We start from the raw sequence: 17,528 nt of genomic DNA, 5'->3' as shown, positions 1-17,528 counted from the left end.
CTGCTTGCATAAGTTTGGTTAAGAACCAGTTAAACTGGAAAAGGGAAGGTTAAAGTGAGTATGCTATCTCATAATTTTTTATTCTCTTAAGATTGGAAATATGACGTCTATGAATACAAACACGCTCATCTCCAACAAAACCAGTGATCTGCTAACTGAGCTTTTTGGTGAGTAAAGAGAATTTAATATTAAGAGGCTTAGTAAAGTACTACCAAGTTCTTCACGTGTCTCATTGTTTCATCTAACAATTAGATCATTCTTATTTGTGTTCCTTGGCATACAGCCAGCGGTTGCCATTAGCTGACACAACTGCAACCATGGCCACGGCGTTTAGAAGAATATGGCTGAAGTCTCTGCATCAGATACCACCATTTTATATAAAGAGTAGTATTAACTTTATTAAAGCAGACCAAATAAGGACACATAAGCAAAAAAATGTAGAGTTTAGCTAAAGGAAATCACGTGTATAACCAGAAATAGCTTCCCGTCACGAGTTAATACCATACACTGAAGAGTTAAAATAGACCTTTTATTTTTCTGGGGCAGGGAGAAGGTAGGCTTTTTTTCCCAGGTATGCTACAATTACAAGAAAGAACATAGTACTGGAACTTAGACTAGAAGCCCTTCTCCAAGCTTTGGTATTTTTACATTACCAAATAGGTCAGAAATTGAGATTTTTGTTATAATTAAGTAACAGCAGACCTACCCTACCCCTTATTTAGGAGTAATCCTAGGCAACTCCAGGTGAAGTTGCCATAGATGCGAGAGAAGATGTTGGGGCAGTAAGTAACCAGCCAAGATAGATCTTCTAACATTTATGTAGACAGCCCTACATATACCTGTGAAAACCTGGGAACACCGAGGAGATCTAAAGCATAATGTCTGCGATATTTAACTAACGACTTTCACTAAAGATGTATCAAAAGATGGTATTCTCCAAGATGCTGTGGATGGGATTTGCAAAGCTCGCTTTGTAACTGCTGGGAAGCCGGCAGAGCCGCTGTCCTCCGCTGCCCGATGTTTCAGAGCAACGTCAGGGATCCACTCATACAGCCACAGCAGAACAGCAATGTATGAAAATACAAGCAGCTCATTCAGCCTTCATATCCCTCCAGGTAGGGGAAAAAATTATATATATATATATATGTAAAGGGAGGACACTCTGAACACAGGGACAGCTCAAACCAGAAGCCCATCTAGCCTAGCATTAAGTAATAACCAACAGCAGTTAGGAAAATGAATGCATGTAAGAACACAGTAAATATCCAGGGGTACTTTCCTGGAATACCCTCCAGGAATCCAGCTATTTATAGCTTAAGTATTTTGAGCCAGAAATGGTATCTCTGCACTTAAAAGCTTTTTCATGGGTTTATTTAATAAGTGCAAGCATACATGCTTTTAATATTTTACTCCTACCTTTTACTAAAACCCGAAAAATTATGTTCAGAAACCCCAATCCTCTTAAAATCCATTGCTACTACAAGTTCGCTTATATGGAAATGTCTCGTTTCCCTGAGGTATGTTGTACCGTCTATCATATAACCAATCTATTTGAATATACTACTGAAAAGCACCCAGAGACAAGCATTATTTCCTTAAACAAACAACAAATTCAGTTATCTTTGGAAACAACTGTACACATGGACATTGCCACTACTTGTTTAAACCTGTTTTTCATAATTTATGCAACAATCTTACCATGCAAAACATTTCCCATATTGTAAGAATTTACAACCTTAATTTTTTTTTTTTTATTTTGTGGAACCTGATACTAGTTTATCTAACTTTCAATTCCCCTTCCTCATGCTGCCAAAATGCATTTGTGAATTTCAACTTTTCGAGGCGAAGTGCCCACTACGAGTGTAAGCCTCATCCCAGTAACCTCAGCAGTAAAAGACTTAGGCAAATTCCCACTCGCTGAAGTTCTGCTGCGCTGGCAGTGCTGGATGAGAAACCATCCTTAATTTAACATACTTTAAGTTGTACAGAAACAAACCTCGCACAACGCACAAATAAGCCGCGTCCCAGCGAGCCTGCTCAAATGCCGGGATAATAATTTGAAATAAGATGGGGGGATCACGACAAATTTGAGTATCGACACAAAGCCGAGATAGGAAACCTTCACACGAACAGAGCGGAAGCAGAAACGCAAAGGCACAAAAGCCTCGGGCATACCCAGCAAGCAGAGTAGCTCCGTTGCAGTTTTGAAAGCAGAGCAATGCAGTAAACGTTGCATACTTCTTAGGAAGCTCAGCTGGCTAATTCCATTATTCAATAATATGACACCGGCACAAATACCTCGCTTTCACGTGACTACCTTATAACAACTAAAATATTGTTTAGCAAATGATGGTGCCATTTCAGCTGCACCTGGTTCCTTCAGAACTGTTAGTTAGGTGCTATTTTATCCGAAACACTGCTCCTCAGCACCTCCGCGACTCCACACATCTCTGCCCATCTCCTGCGTCGGCACTCGTGCTGCTGGCGGTGAGAGCGACCCGGCAGGAGAAGCTCAGAGATCTGAGTAACAACCGCTGACACCATTGCGACTGGTCAATACAGAACATTACTGCTATTCCATTCCTCCTTTCCCCATTTCCAGACCCCATACGACAATTTATTTTCATCTTTCAAAACAGCTTTGTCCCTGTTGTTACAGAAGTAAACCCAGACTTTACCTGGAGGAGTTTGTGTTGGCAATCAGCAATTGGAACAAGACACACTGGAGGGAGATGCCAACAAGAAAGCATTTCTTTGTACTGGTTAGCTACCCACGAAATATTCTGTCTGCTAATGCAAAATTTATGAAAGTAAAATAGTCCAGCAATTGTTTCAGGTGCCGGTTTTAGAAGAACTAACTTAAAACTTAATAACCCCGCAGTAATGCGTTTGCTCTAGGTGCGCCATATACTACTTTAAAACTAGGAAATGTTTACCTTTTAAGTGCGGTATATTACAGTTAGAGTATCAGCCCTCTTCTCACTCACTCTTTTATTCCTACTACGGTTGAAACTCTGAAGTAAGCTCCAGACACCTTTTGAAAACCTAAGAGCAGAGCAGCTTCGCATCACCTCTTCACAGATCAACCGTTTTCATTTTTGCATTTTTTAATGCTTGCTTAGCAGGAGACATACATCATCAGAGATGCTTCCTTTCAGAATTCAGCCATTATCCTTAAGCCTGAACTTTCTCTCTGTGGCACCATCCACCGCCTGTGATGGTGCCAGTAAAACAAGCCGACGGTTCTAGTGGAGCTGCTCACGGGCAGCTGCCCCCACTGCACGAACCCGAAGCTCTCCGTGGTCAACAGACCGGCCTCGTCCTCAGAAACATCAGCAGATCTCAGCACTTACCAAGCATAAAAAAGCTTGCGTGAGCTTTTGTTGTTCCTAATCCGAGAAGAAAAAACACCAGTTTCTAGAGGCAGCCGTTTGGCACTGAGCACACACTTCAATCACTCTACAAAGCCGTATGGAGGTAAATCCAGACGGTTGCCTCCCCGCCACGTTAGTATGCCGCTCGGTGACCAACTCAAAGCAAGCGTAGCACGCAGAGAAGATAGCATATGCTTGCTTTCTCCAAAGCTTCTTACTGATCTGAGCTGTTCAGAATGAAAAGTCACTGCACAATCGCGTGTCGGCATTCTCAATTAGTAGCGGAGACTTTGTTCTGTTTATTTGATGGAAGCGTTATTTTTGTAGTATTAGAATGTGACTTTACAGTCTTATTCAATGCCATATTCTTCTCTAAATTCTTCTGTTAGAAAGACAAAAGGATTCTCATGGAACAAAATCTGGCGTATTACATCCCAGGTTTAAAAAAATATTTACTCCACAATTTTTCTGTTAAACTTAGAATTAAGGAAGGGTAAGTGGACATAATTAGTAAAATAAGTTAGAAAAATTAGGCAGAGCTTAAAACTATTTTTGAAGAAAAAAAATACTTATTTTAAAAGCACTTTCTAAACCTTCTGTTCTTTATTCCTCAATGCCCAGAACTAATTTACATATATTGCTGCTGGAAGTACATGGTAGCGAAGAGTTGAAAAGAAGCAGTGCCAAGCAAGGGGAACTCTAGCTGCCCAGGAAAAGGACATTAGTTTTTCCACACGGAGTTCTGTTCCATGTTAAAAGTGAAGCAGGCAAAGTCAAAATTGAACCCCGTTCAAAGAAAACTATTTTTAGACACAAAATGCATGCATACACACGCGCAGCCTTTCTAGTTAAATATACTTTATTTATGCAGGCTTGGGTGTCCTATCAAGTAATTGCCAGTCAAGAAAAATCCAAACCAAAGCGTTACTCAACTATTAGTTTTTCTTCAGCTGAGCCATGCTAGACAAATCTCAGCTGCTCCTCAAATGAAGATGATTTGGCCATAAGCTCTCCAGAAATGTTTTTCAATAATTCTATTTTCCATGTACCAACCTCCTTGTATTTGGGATACAGAAAAGCTTGCAAACAATTTAAAGACACTGAAACTATTTAAAGAAAAGGAAATTGTTCAAAGTATTTTATTGTTCAAAGTATTATGAGTTACCAAGACAAACAGTGTGAAGTTTAGAAAAAAATAAAATTAAGGTTTATGTTCCTTAAGACTACATCTTGGTTTGGTAAAATACCACCAGAGCAGCTCTCGGAATCATCTGAAACAATAGTATGAGCAGGTGAACCAAAATGTGTTGTCCATCTGTAATTTCTGCAGGCTATCAAAATGCCTTAAAAAACCAAAGTCAGCTTCAGTCTTTAAGAACCTACGGCTCTTAAATGGGATGTGGCAGATGGGTAACAGACAGGAGGATGCAAACTGGGGAAACAAGAAATAGTGACGAAGCTACATTACTCAGTTTAGAGATGTCTGCAAATCTTTGTGATTGAGTTTAAAGGATCCTTTAAAAAAGTTTGAGAGCATATATGTACGAAAAATAGTAAAGAAGGATTTAGGTGAAGGTACTAAATTAATCAAATTCTTACTATTTCGTTGTTCATTATTTAGTGACAATTATTAACAATGACATTTCTCACTAGACCTCTTTTTTGGGGACAGTCACACCTATAGACCCAACCTGGATGAAACTGGATACACTTTGGTACCTTACTGGAAATTACTTTGGGGGCTTAAACATGACAGAGGGGAAGGAGATGCAAAGGAAACTGTCAAACACCGGGCATGATATAAGTAATACTCACTTTTATAGGAAGTGTAAATGAGGCAGAGACATTAAGTGACTCATACGATTTCGGAGGCTTGCTCAGTGAGTCAGTGACAGAAGCAAGAATAGAATCCGAGCTCCCCAACCCCTAAAAATCTACTTTTTTGTGACAGCCTCTCTTTCACAATCTGCTCAGCCTACCACGTAGAAACATAGCTCCCGGGGGATTAATCAAGATAGAACTGATAAATTTAACCAAATCAATCCAATTTTAAAAAAAATAAATTTCCCATCACTTTCGCAGTTCACTGCTACAGTCGATTTCCTCTTAAGCAGTTTCCGATATTGAACACAGCTGAACCAAACCATAATTTGTTGGCATCTAAACAATGTCAGCAGTAGAGTTACGAAAAATAGGTTAAAGATCTCCATTTTACAAACTATTGCCCTCTTTTGATAAACAGTACATTGGCACTACTTTTAGACGGCAGGCAAAGGACTTAAATTCCGTCTGCTCTGAAAGCCCCTTTTCATTCAGCGCAGTCAGTGTAACCCTGAGATTCTTCATTCTTTCACTGAGCGAAATGTGCTGAGCAGAATTACCTTAGAAAACGCATTTAACAAAGAAATGGCCCTATGTCAATAAACTGAGCCCAAAGGGCCTAGACATTGTTCTTCAGTTAATTCAAAACATCCTGAAATTAATGAGCGGCAAACTCACTGGATTTTAGATAACAGCAAAGAGATGACAGCAACAAGAAACGCTTGGTGCCAGGATTTCAGAAAAAAATATGTCGATATTTATCGTTTTTTCCATTGCTGGGTTACTGATCAGTGAAGTTACTTAAGATTTTCACTTTTTTCATTCAGTAACTTCAACAGGAAGAAATTAAGGAACACTTAAGCAGATCACCGGTGTTTTCCTAATGAAAATCAGCTATAACTCAGTTTGGCAGAGACCAGAAAAAACTAGCAGCTTCCAAGTCACGATCTGCAATTAATTTTAAGCCAGAAAAACAGGGCAGAGTGTGCTCTTCTTCAGAAAGTGAAATTATGACGAATAAAATTCTCCCAGCTTTCAGCATAAGAGATCAGACAGCCTAACATAACCCACACGCCAGCCTTCTAACAACTTTTATTTATGACCAGCAGAATTTTGCCCACTTAAATGGAGATTTCAAGGAGGGATTTACACACATCAAACCTGGCTTCTGTTGTCAAGGACAACAAAAAAAGCTTCTATAAATATATTAGCAATAAAAAGAGAACTAAGGATAATCTCTGTCCTCTAGCAGACGGGGCCGGTAACACAGTGACCAAGGATGAGGAAAAAGCTGAGGTACTTAATGCCGTCTTTGCCTCAGTCTTCAGCAGTAGGGCCAGTTGTTCCCTGAGTACCCAGACCCCTGAGCTAGAAGACGGGGAGGGGGAGCAGAATGAAGCCCCTGTAATCCGAAGGGAAATGGTCCTTTTCTCAAAAGCTGCCCGACAGAAAAGGACCTGGGGGTGTTGGTGGACAACCGGCTGAATATGAGCCAGCAGTGTGCCCGGGTGGCCAAGAAGGCCAACAGCATCCTGGCCTGTAGCAGGAATGGTGTGGTGAACAGGACTAGGGAAGTGATCATCCCCTTCTACTCAGCACTGGTGAGGCCCCACCTCAAGTACTGCGTTCAGTTTTGGGCCCCTCACTACAAGAAGGGCATTGGGGTGTTGAAGCATGTCCAGAGAAGGGCTACAAAGCTGGTAAGGGGTCTGGAGGACAAATCTTATGAAGAACGACTGAGGGAACTGGGGTTGGTTAGCCTGGAGAAGAGGCTGAGGAAAGACCTTATCACCCTCTACAACTACCTGAAAGGAGGCTGTAGAGAGGTGGGGGCTGACCTCTTCTCCCTGGTGACAAGTGGTAGGACAAGAGGAAATGGGTTCAAGTTATGTCAGGGGAGGTTTAGATTGGATATTAGGAAACACTTTTTCACTGAAGGGGTTATTAACCATTGGAATAGGCTGCCCAGAGAGGTGGTGGATTCGCCATCCCTGGAGGTGTTTAAAAAAAGCGTAGATGTCGTACTTGAGGACACGGTTTAGAAGTGGTTTTGTGAGGGTAGGTTAATGGTTGGACTTGATGATCTTAAAGGTCCCTTCCAACCTCAGCAATTCTATGATTCTATGATCAGATGACTTGAATGCAAGGAAAAAGAATTTATTTTTTTTATATGTATATTTTTTGGTCAGACTGGAAAAATTTCCAGGAAACAAAACAACTGTGAATGACGTGTTTTTCCTGAACCCTCCCTTACATTTGGGAGACAGAAAGGGAAAGAACAACATTTATACTTCCTGCACATTATGTTGCTAAGTGGCAGTCACAGAGTAAAAAAAGAAATACACACTTGTTGACATCTGGCACAGAAATACATCTGTGAAGTTCTTAGCCATTTTATTAGTACAGTGCGGCAGGTAATGGGAACAGTATTTCAGGTGGGAGAAATAAAATATTGGTCTGGTATTTTGGCTCTTCGATTTATTTTTTTTTTTTTTAACTCCACAAAACTGAAGTATGCCAGAATGTCTCTCTCCCAATCTCTGTCTTGATTCAGACATGTAGTTTAATAGGAAGAAGGAATATTCTGATATTCTATTTTAGATTTGAAAAGACAACTCAGAGCATGTACATCAATTGGTTAGATGGGCTCATCAGAAAAGGCAACCTCCATTCATTGACTGGATAAGACAATTAAGTCTCTATTTTAGGCAGCCAGAGGTGCCTAAAATAAGCTCTCTATACGTCCTCCAAAATGCCTTAGCTCTCTAGTAATTGTGGAAATTTTTAGCAGTATGGAAATTGTTAATTGGTTAATATCAGCAAGGCTGCAGTAGTTATAAGACACAGTACACCAAGCCAGCAAACACATCTGGCTGGTTTGAATGTACCAAGTCATTAACTTTTTTTTTTTTAAACAACTATGCAGGATTGGATATTTTCAGACTTCCTGCAGATGGCATAACAATGATACAGAAAATATTAATATAATATACCAATTTAAAAATACTTAATATCTATTAAGAGTAGACCCTGAAACAGAAAGAGATAACAAAAAGTTTACAGTGTACTATTTCAGACATTTCCCTAAGAGAACACTTAGGTTTGTTCACAACATCTTGAAGGACAAACCAATATACCAAGTTTTTATTACCAGTTTCAAATTGCTGAGTGACAAGGAAGGAAAGAACCTCTGGGCAAAAGAACAACCATCTACCAAAGAGAGAGTAACCTTTATTTGCTCACTTCAATAGTTTCCTGAGCTCCTCTCCCAGTCAGATAGCAGTGTGTCCTTCTTGGGTGGTAAAATTATTCACCTAAATCTAAGACATGCTAAAAAAAAAAATAAAATTTACAAATAAAATGGCAAAGTTCTGCAGAAGTGAGCAGGGGTAACTCACATCTGCCCACAGGGGACACAATCACATCTGTATTCTGCGACAGAGATGCCCAGCCGTAGTGTGTGTTAATGCAAGTCATGTCAAAATGGTTTGTGGTCTGGAACAAAACAGAAGCGGCTGTGGCTGGTGATGAAAGAACCCAGCAAAACCTTCACAATCCCCACTTTATGGGACTGCTTTCAAGAAGAATGCTGAAAAAAAAAAAAAAAAAGAAATTGTAACACAAGTAAAGTTAACAAAAGCTGTATGAAAAATGGTATGTATTTATGACAAATACATCTCTGTAAGTTAGAGATTTTTGTCAACGCTTCATCACTGAATTGGAAATTCTTGAATGATATGTTTATAAAAATGCTAACTTCAATAATAATAATTCAGGTATTTTGTTTGGAGTACTCCTGAAACCCAAACAGAGACAATTAGGATATACTGCATTCCACTGTTGCCCCATCACTGCTTATTTCAGTTGTACGTGAAGTTAAGTCCTTCATCCTTTATGAACTCACTGATTTTGCATTTCTGCAGAAGCAGATCCATTACACAGCAGGCACTACTAAGGCATCACAGCATGAAGGCAAAGGGTTATGGAAATCGTTAAAAATGTCTTTAATACATACCAAGTTTGATACTGACTGCAGTCACAAGTGGAAAATGATTTAATGGCTTCAATTATATTCTAACAGTATTTTTGTGTGAGTGTGCACGTGTATTGTGTCACCCATACACACAATTAGAAAGCAAACCATACTAATATTGCTGATAAGGTTCTGGGATGTTGTTGTTTTTTCCCCCAAACAAATTCACCAGTTGTTTAAATCAACACAAGAAGTATTTACAGATTATTTCTAAGGGTACTTAAAATTTCCAGCCAAACCCTTATTTTAATCTTAATTTCTTACTCTGGCTAGCTTGACTCATGGTACGCACACACATCAACTCCACAGCACATATGGAATGACTAACATGGTCTGGGACACTTCTCAGTGAATCTGCCATCAACATGAGTGTCTGTTAAGACACAGAGCTAACGTGCACCTGCGTAACAACCACCACCTTAAACTCCTGGAGGTTTAACTACTGCTGGTTCTTCAGATGGGTCTGTTGGTTTTGTATAAATACCAGATGAAAGCGATCAAACTCCTTACTTACTCACCACTACAAAATTTCTCATAAGAAAAGAAAGCTCATAACCATGGAAGCTGTAAAAGCTAAGGCGTCCATAAATTTAAATAGAGCTTTTTAGAAGAAAAATGAATAAAGATGTTTTTTTCTACTGCTCTGACAGTTACCCAGAGAAATATTCCATCACACTCTGGATTCTTCCAAATAAACCCAGTTTATCATTATGCCACAATAATGTTACACTGTGTGGACGGAATGCCTGAAATTCATTTATCTTTCTTACTGATATAATGTATCAAGAAAACAATCTAGGCTTGTACAGAGAGGTCCTTAAAGTTTAGGAGAATTTAGTGTACGTGCTGTTATGGCCTTCAAGTGGAAAAGTATGATCACAAAAATCGCAGCTCCTGCAAGCTGCTCCCATCAAAAAATATAATGCAGTTAGAACTAAAAAAATCCACAAAGTAATACTGTAGTGTTCTGATCATATTAATAAGAGTAAAGTTTCTATGGCTTCAACTTCCTCGCAGTTTCCTGAAGCCAGAAATCATAGAATGGTTTAGGTTGGAAGGGACCTTAAAGATCATCCAATTCCAACCCTCCTGCCCTGGGCAGGGACACCTCCCACCAGCCCAGGTTGCTCCAAGCCCCATCCAGCCTGGCCTTGAACACCTCCAGGGATGGGGCAGCCACAGCTTCTCGGGGCAACCTGGGCCAGTGCCTCACCACCCTCAGAGTAAAGAATTTCTTCCTGGTATCTATTCCAAATCTCCCCTCTTCCAGCTTAAAACCGCTAAGCCTTGTCATATCACTATACTCCCTGATAAAGAGTCCGTCCCCATCTTTTCTGTAGGCCCCAACTCTTTGAGTGCGACCATCCAGCCAATTCCTTATCCACAGAGTGTTCCATCCCCCATATCCATGTCTCTCCAACTTAGAGACAAGGATGTTGTGCAGAACAATGTCATACACTTTGCACAAGGCCAGGTAGGCGATATCAGTTGCTCTTCCCTTATGCATCAACACTATAACCCTGTTGTAGAAGGCCACCAAGTTTGTCAGGCATAATTTGCCATTAATGAAGCTGTGTCGGCTGTCACCTATCGCCTCCTTGTTTTCCATGTGCCTTAGCAGAGTTTCCAGGAGGATTTACTCCATGATCTTGCCGGCTACAGAGGTGAGACTGACTGGCCTATAGTTCCCCGGGTCTTCCTTTTTTCCCTTTTTAAAAATGGCAGTTGTTTCCCCTTTTCCAGTCAGTGGGAACTTCACCAGACTGCCACGACTTCTCAAATGTGATGGATAGTGGCTTAGCAACTTCATCTGCCAGTTCCCTCAGGACCTGTGGATTCAGCCCATCAGGCCCCATGGATTTGTGCACCTTCAAGTTCCTTAGATGGTCTCAAACCCGGTTCCTTAGATGGTCTCAAACCCGGTTCCTTAGATGGTCTCAAACCCGGTTCCTTAGATGGTCTCAAACCTGTTCTTCGTCTGCAGTTCATTCTCCCAATCCCTGCCTTTGCCTTCTGCAGCTTGGGCGGTGTGGCTACAGCACTTACCTGTGAAGACTGAGGCAAAAATTCATCAAGTATCTCAGCCTTATCCATATCCTGGGTAACCAGGTCTCCCGTTTCCTTCTGGAGCAGGCCCACATTTCCCCTAGTCTTCCTTTTATCACCGACATACCTATAGAAGCTTTTCTTGTTGCCCTTGATGTCCCTGGCCAGATTTAACTTTATCTGGGCTTTAGCCTTCCTAACCTGATCCCCGGCTGCTCAGACAGTTTCTCTGTATTCCCCCCAGGCCGCCTGTCCTTGCTTCCACCCTCTGTAGGCTTCCTTTTTCTGTCTGAGATTGTCCAGGAGCTCCTTGTTCACCCATGCAGGCCTCCTGACGGCTTTGCCAGACTTCCTCTTCTTTGGGATGCATCACTCCTGTGCTCGGTGGAGGTGTTCCTTTGAATATTAGCCAGCTTTCTTGGACCCCTCTTTCCTGCAGGAGGGCTTTATCCTATGGAACTCTACCAAGCAGCTCCCTGGAGAGGCCAAAGTCTGCTCTCCTGAAATCCACGGTAGTGAGCTTGCTGTGCGCCTTCCTCATTGCCCTAAGGATCTTGAACTCTACCATTTCATGGTCACTGCAGCCAAGGCTGCCCTTGAGCTTCACATTCCCCATCAGTCCCTCCTTGTTGGTGAAGAACAAGGTTCAGCATAGTACTTCCCCTCATTGGCTCTTCTATCGCTTAGAGAAGGAAGTTATCATCAACGCATTCCAGGAACCTCCTGGATTGTTTATACCCTGCTGTGTGGGGTGGCTCAAGTCCCCCATGAGAACTAGGGCTTGTGAGTGTGAGGCTGCTCCTATCTGTCTACAGAGAGCCTCATCCGCTTGGTGTTCCTGGTCAGCTGGCCTGAAGCAGAACCCTGGTATAATATCTCCTGCCCCTGCCCTCCCTTTAATCCTGACCCAGAAGTTCTCAGTCAGCTCCTCATCCATCCCCAGGTGGACCTCCATGCACTCCAGCTGGTCACTGACGTAGAGGGTGACACCCCCCCCCCCCCCATCTCCCCTGCCTGTCCTTCCTGAGAGCTTGTACCCTTCCATTCCAACACTCCAGTCATAGGAGCCGTTCCACCAAGTCTCTGTGATGCCAATAAGATCATAAGATCAAATCTTACACTATATCGCTTTTGTGGTTCTAAAGAACTTACTTTTCTCCTTGAATGCGAAGAACGGGCAAGCTAGTTGAAGACTCTGCATTTTTCTCATACTGTTTTAATCCCTCAGGGTGTGGGGGGCTCATTTTGCATTACTATATAATATGCCCTATTACACTGAAAAAAACAATCTTAACTTAATCTAACTTAGATGTAGCAGAGGTTCAGTAATAGTTTAGAGGTATGCCTCCACAAGGGCATGCTAAATCCAAAGTCTTCACATAACAGGTCAGTAAGCGAGAAGTACAGCTTACAGCAAATTACAACACAAAGCATGCAATTACTCCGCATTTGCCCAGGTGTAGCAAAAAAAGCTGTAACTGCTGTTCTATACACTCCATCCTTCTAGAACTGAACAAAGTCAGTTGGGAATATCCCTGAAAAACAGCTGTCTGTACTCTGAATTGCTCAGCATGGACCTCGAACAATATTTTCTGACTACAGGGGAACATAAGGCGAAGCAGCTGTATGCAGCAGTTTCCTCCTAGGTGGCAGCTTCTTTTCTGCCTTTTCCCGCGTTGTCTCTCACCCCTCCCTGCATCTATCATCACGCTGGGATAAATGAGGACAATGGAATTCAAAAAGGCGTGACAATTTTTGTGTCATACTCGTGCAAACATTCAGGAAGCTGAAAGGTGTCAATTGCCATGAAAATGCCCTGGTTTGATGCATAAAAAGCAAATCCACGGCACTTAACCTCAGAACATAACACAGTAAGCTTGTCACAGTCATTCCAGATGCTTATTATAAAAATTAATAACAAAACTGACCAGGGTTTGGCATGTAGGTTTTTGTTTGGTGAACGCATGATAACAGACTAGTCTGAAAACTCTGAGCTCCAACTGGACTAAATTATAACGTTGCTACAAGGCTCTCCCAGCAGATGGCAAAGTTTAGATAATTAACAAAAATGAACTGCTCAATTACATTTAGAACTGTACAGCTTGAACAACGCTAACCACTAAAATCCCTAGGAACATAAAAAGAAGTCTCTAGAAGTCTTTACATCTCCAGCAAGTCTCTCAATATTGACCGGAGATCACCACTTCACCCCAAAACAGACACTGAAGTCAAGACAAAAAATCTTTAAGGCAACTTTACTGCTGAATTCAACCCTCATTTAATTAACTCACAAAATATTACTCCCCTCTAAAGATGTATTCAAGTCATAATTTTAAAAAAGAACAAGTTAACATAAAATATTTTTCATTCTTTATGAACTTTAAAAAGCCTCATCTTAAGCACATATGGAAAAATAGGTTCCTAAACATCTCAGCAACACAATATTATATAAATACATGAATATAATTTGAACATTTACATGTTCAGTTTCCTGCAGCTTGTAAAAAGGGGTTTTTTTTATTATATTGTTTAAAGTCTGGAACAGAAGAGTACTTCATTTTCTCAACATTCCTTTTGTCACCCGAAATACTACAAGCTATATTTTTATATAAAAATATGACATAGCTGAATTTTTATTAGTTGCCAATATGATTCACTAAAAAACCAGCCAGGACAGTAAATGGTAGGGATGGAATTTTACAGTTAAGTTCAGTTTTGATGCTGTTTGTCACAAATACAGAAACTATGTTTTATGATCAGGACTTTGAAACCACAATGACGGGACAAATAAATATAAGGCTAAGAGTAAGGAAAGCAAAAGGCATGGTTGAATATGTAGTAACTGAATTGGGAAGGAAAAAGATCATATTCACTTACTTGAGGTGTTGCATTAAATGTTTCATAGAAAAAGATTAAGACAATAAAATATTCTGAAATATGAAGGTATTGATGAATATAGTCTGATATATGAAATGAAAGATGACAGAATCCAGTCTTGAAATCTTGGACAAGTGCATATGCTGAGAATAACCCAAGGTCCACGCTGTCTTACAGACTGGAATACGACCGCTCCTAATACAGGGCACTGAATAATATCCTGGCTTGTTTCCGAAGAGATGTGTTTCATCGATACCACAACTCAACCTGCATCATTTTTAAACCAGCTGGTTTTTATCTAAGTGCATCCTCTTACACATAGTGCGAGTACATCTGCAGAGAGATACCAATCAGAGCGCTGTCAGCGTAAAGGTTGGTGTATGAGCTCATGGCATCTTACCAATTCTCAACGTTTTTATATATATAGTAAAAAAGACAGGCACAAGATGAATCCCTTGTGGCACGTTGTATGCAACAAGACCTAAGGGAAAGAAATAGCCACTCCTTATTTCATCAAAATTTTGGTTTCTAGACACTTATTCCTGTTACTGTGAAGCCCTGCTAGAATGCAGACATGAGAATTGCTGCATCACAACAAAACTTAATTCCTTATTTGAGGCAACAAACAAGGTGTCTCAACATTTTTTTCCTGTTCATTTTGTGTGCGCGTAGGTTTTTACTTCATACGTGAATCTCATTAACAGATTAAGCTATGATGATTCAATAACTCTACAAATCACCAATTAAAAAAGAGTATGTTTTAGATGTATGAACACAGTCTATACAGCTGGAAGCTTTCTTCCTGCGTTTCCTTCCCTTGATCTTCTTCCACACGCAAATAAATTGTCTGTAAGCCACCTTCTTGTTCCCTTTTAGCAACTCTACCACTTCTCTCTCATGAGAGCAGGTCACCATTTCACCCCGTTATTGCTTCTAGTTTTCTGTCACTATCCCGTCTGCTTGAGGCGGCACATTCAGTGCCACCTGCAACTCACTCAGCTCACAGAAGCGACTGGATGGGGCGTTCACAAATCGCTATATCTAAGGTCAAGAAGCCCAAGCAGCAGAACCTTTGCAAGCTCAGCTAAACAGTACATGCAGTTCCAAGTCTGCCAGCTGTCGCTCGGAACGTGTTTTCCACTCTAAACCAGGTTCTGAGTAGCAAATAAAAACAGCTGAAGTGGAGTGAAAAGGAAGTTCTGAAATGAAGAAGAGGCAAAAGGTTCAGGTTAGGCTACATCAGTCTATAGCCTCAAAAACTCTAAGTTAAGTATTCAAGGAATGCATTTAACTCAACAGCATTCCATATATTTGAAAATTCTGCTCAGCCACAGAATGAAGATTATTACAAAACATGAAAGTATAAACATGAACGCTTGACTACGAGATTAACTGAAATGTGACATTTATGCTTACTAATTAAGTATTTTACATCAGACCTTCTTAGACAAACTACAGACCAAATTCTTCTCCCTTTGAAGGTAGTGGGAGTTTTGCCATTCACTGCAGTAAAGCCTGAACCAGCAAATGATTATCTGTTCTGTTCTCGTGCTAACTTAGCTTTCAGCTACCACTAACATCTTACATTGCTACGAATGTTTAACTCGGGGAATTACACCAAAATCAACTGAAGCCTGGTTACTCAACGTTAAATGAAGATACAATGTGGACATACACAAAAAACTAGTTTATTTGTAATTATATCCATTAGAGCTACAATTTAACACAACTATCTAAAGCATTTAATATTTAAACAGAAAGAGGTTTCATCACCTTTCTAAAAAGCAACTCAGAAACGGTTCCCTTCCTGAATATCAGGAATTGTTAGTCAAACAGAGTTTGGTGAGATTGTATGTAACAGCTCTTGGAAACATAATTTTTTGAGGGGGAAAAAAAATTAAAAAAAATAAAATAATCATGCATTGTAGACTTCCACAAACCTGAAGAGGGTTTTCTGAGCATGAAAACAGAAAGCCACCCTTTCGGTAACTGAAAAAGCAGAACACACAAAGAGGGGGCTGCTCTAACGAACAGGCTGCATGCAGCGCAGAGACCTCCACAGACAAAGCACAGCTGCTGCTCTTTGCAATGAGGGATTAGCAGTCTAGGTCAAAGGAAAAAAGCCTCTCTGTAGCTAAGTGAGCAAACTGCAGAATGCATCCTCAGCACAGATGAGACAGGGCCATCTAACCAGCTTGCAAATTGTGTAGAAGCTTCTGGGAACAGAAAGAAAACCGGCATCAATTTCTTGACAGAACATGTAAAAATATTTCTGGTGAAAAGCAGTGATGTCCTCTTAGAGGACTGAGGTTGCAATGACCTTTCAGTTACTTAAATATTACATTTCCCTTCTCCCTTCTTTGCGTTCATATATATAACAAGCACTCTTTCTTCATGGCAAAACCAACATGCTATCTGTGGGGCTTTAACAATAGCATCTGGAAGTAACAGGCCTAGAGATAAGAGAAAAAGTTCTTTTAATTGTCTTTCATAAGAACCAAAGATGTTAAAAATACAAATATGCACACAGAATTTTTTTTTAAATGCAAACATTCAAATCTCTTTAAACCTTCATACAGTTGAGTCGTTATATTTTCACTTTAAACATCTTTGGCTTTACATTGACACTTCAGTTGAATGGGATATAAGCCAATATTCGAAGAAAAAAAAATACTTAAACTTTGTATTACACACTAAATATATTTTTTTCTAAATCATTCGCTTTAGCGACTTTTCTCATAGAGAGAAAATGAATAGTCGTCTAAAATGAGAAATATTGTTTGAATGTACCAGTGTGAATGTATTTTTAATCTGCATTTGTTTATGAATAAAAACACTGAAAAAGTTACTGGCAATTAGGCTGGTATCTAAAGTGGCAAATTAACTGCATGTTACAGGTAGCTTGGGACCTATTTCAGTTTGTGGTATTACAGAATAAGTATAAGTCATTAAAATTACTTGAACTAGAAATATCAAAAAGTTACACTGTTCAAAAAAACCAAGAGCTTTTCTTCTTTTCCCCTGTCAAATCAGACCGAATTTGTACTACATAAAATTTACTTAACTGAAAAATTCAGTAGAAATTGGAAGACGTAACATTATTCACTTCAACAAAGTCACATTTCCTTGCTGGTAACAGTTTGATACACCTGATTTCATACACTGACTTACACAACCATTAGTAATTGCCATTACCACAAAGGCCCTTTTCAATGAAGCTGGGGTGGCAGCTTACGACAGCTGGGGACGTTCCCAGGAGCTGCGCTCAGGCTCGTCGGAGCACTCCTTAACATCTGTACAAGTTCCCGAAGTTCTTGCAGGAGTTATTTATGCACTGTACTTCTCCAGCCTGAGAGACTGCTTGCCTGCCTATTGAC

At 40.3% G+C, this 17,528-nt stretch overlaps 1 protein-coding gene across 1 annotated transcript in view; it reads right to left on the bottom strand.

Annotated features, from left to right (window-relative positions):
- AMMECR1 (AMMECR nuclear protein 1) overlaps positions 1-17,528 on the bottom strand; it is a gene marked incomplete at its 5' end in the record, with an annotated part of 106,006 nt that overhangs the window by 16,076 nt on the left and 72,402 nt on the right. The gene's annotated exons all lie outside the window — the stretch shown is intronic.

Source organism: Vanellus vanellus (assembly GCF_965231255.1).
Source record: "Vanellus vanellus genome assembly, chromosome: 10".
NCBI classification, from domain to species: Eukaryota; Metazoa; Chordata; class Aves; order Charadriiformes; family Charadriidae; genus Vanellus; species Vanellus vanellus.
The sequence above is the reverse complement of the archived record's forward strand: the minus strand, read 5'-3'. Positions and strand labels throughout refer to the sequence as shown.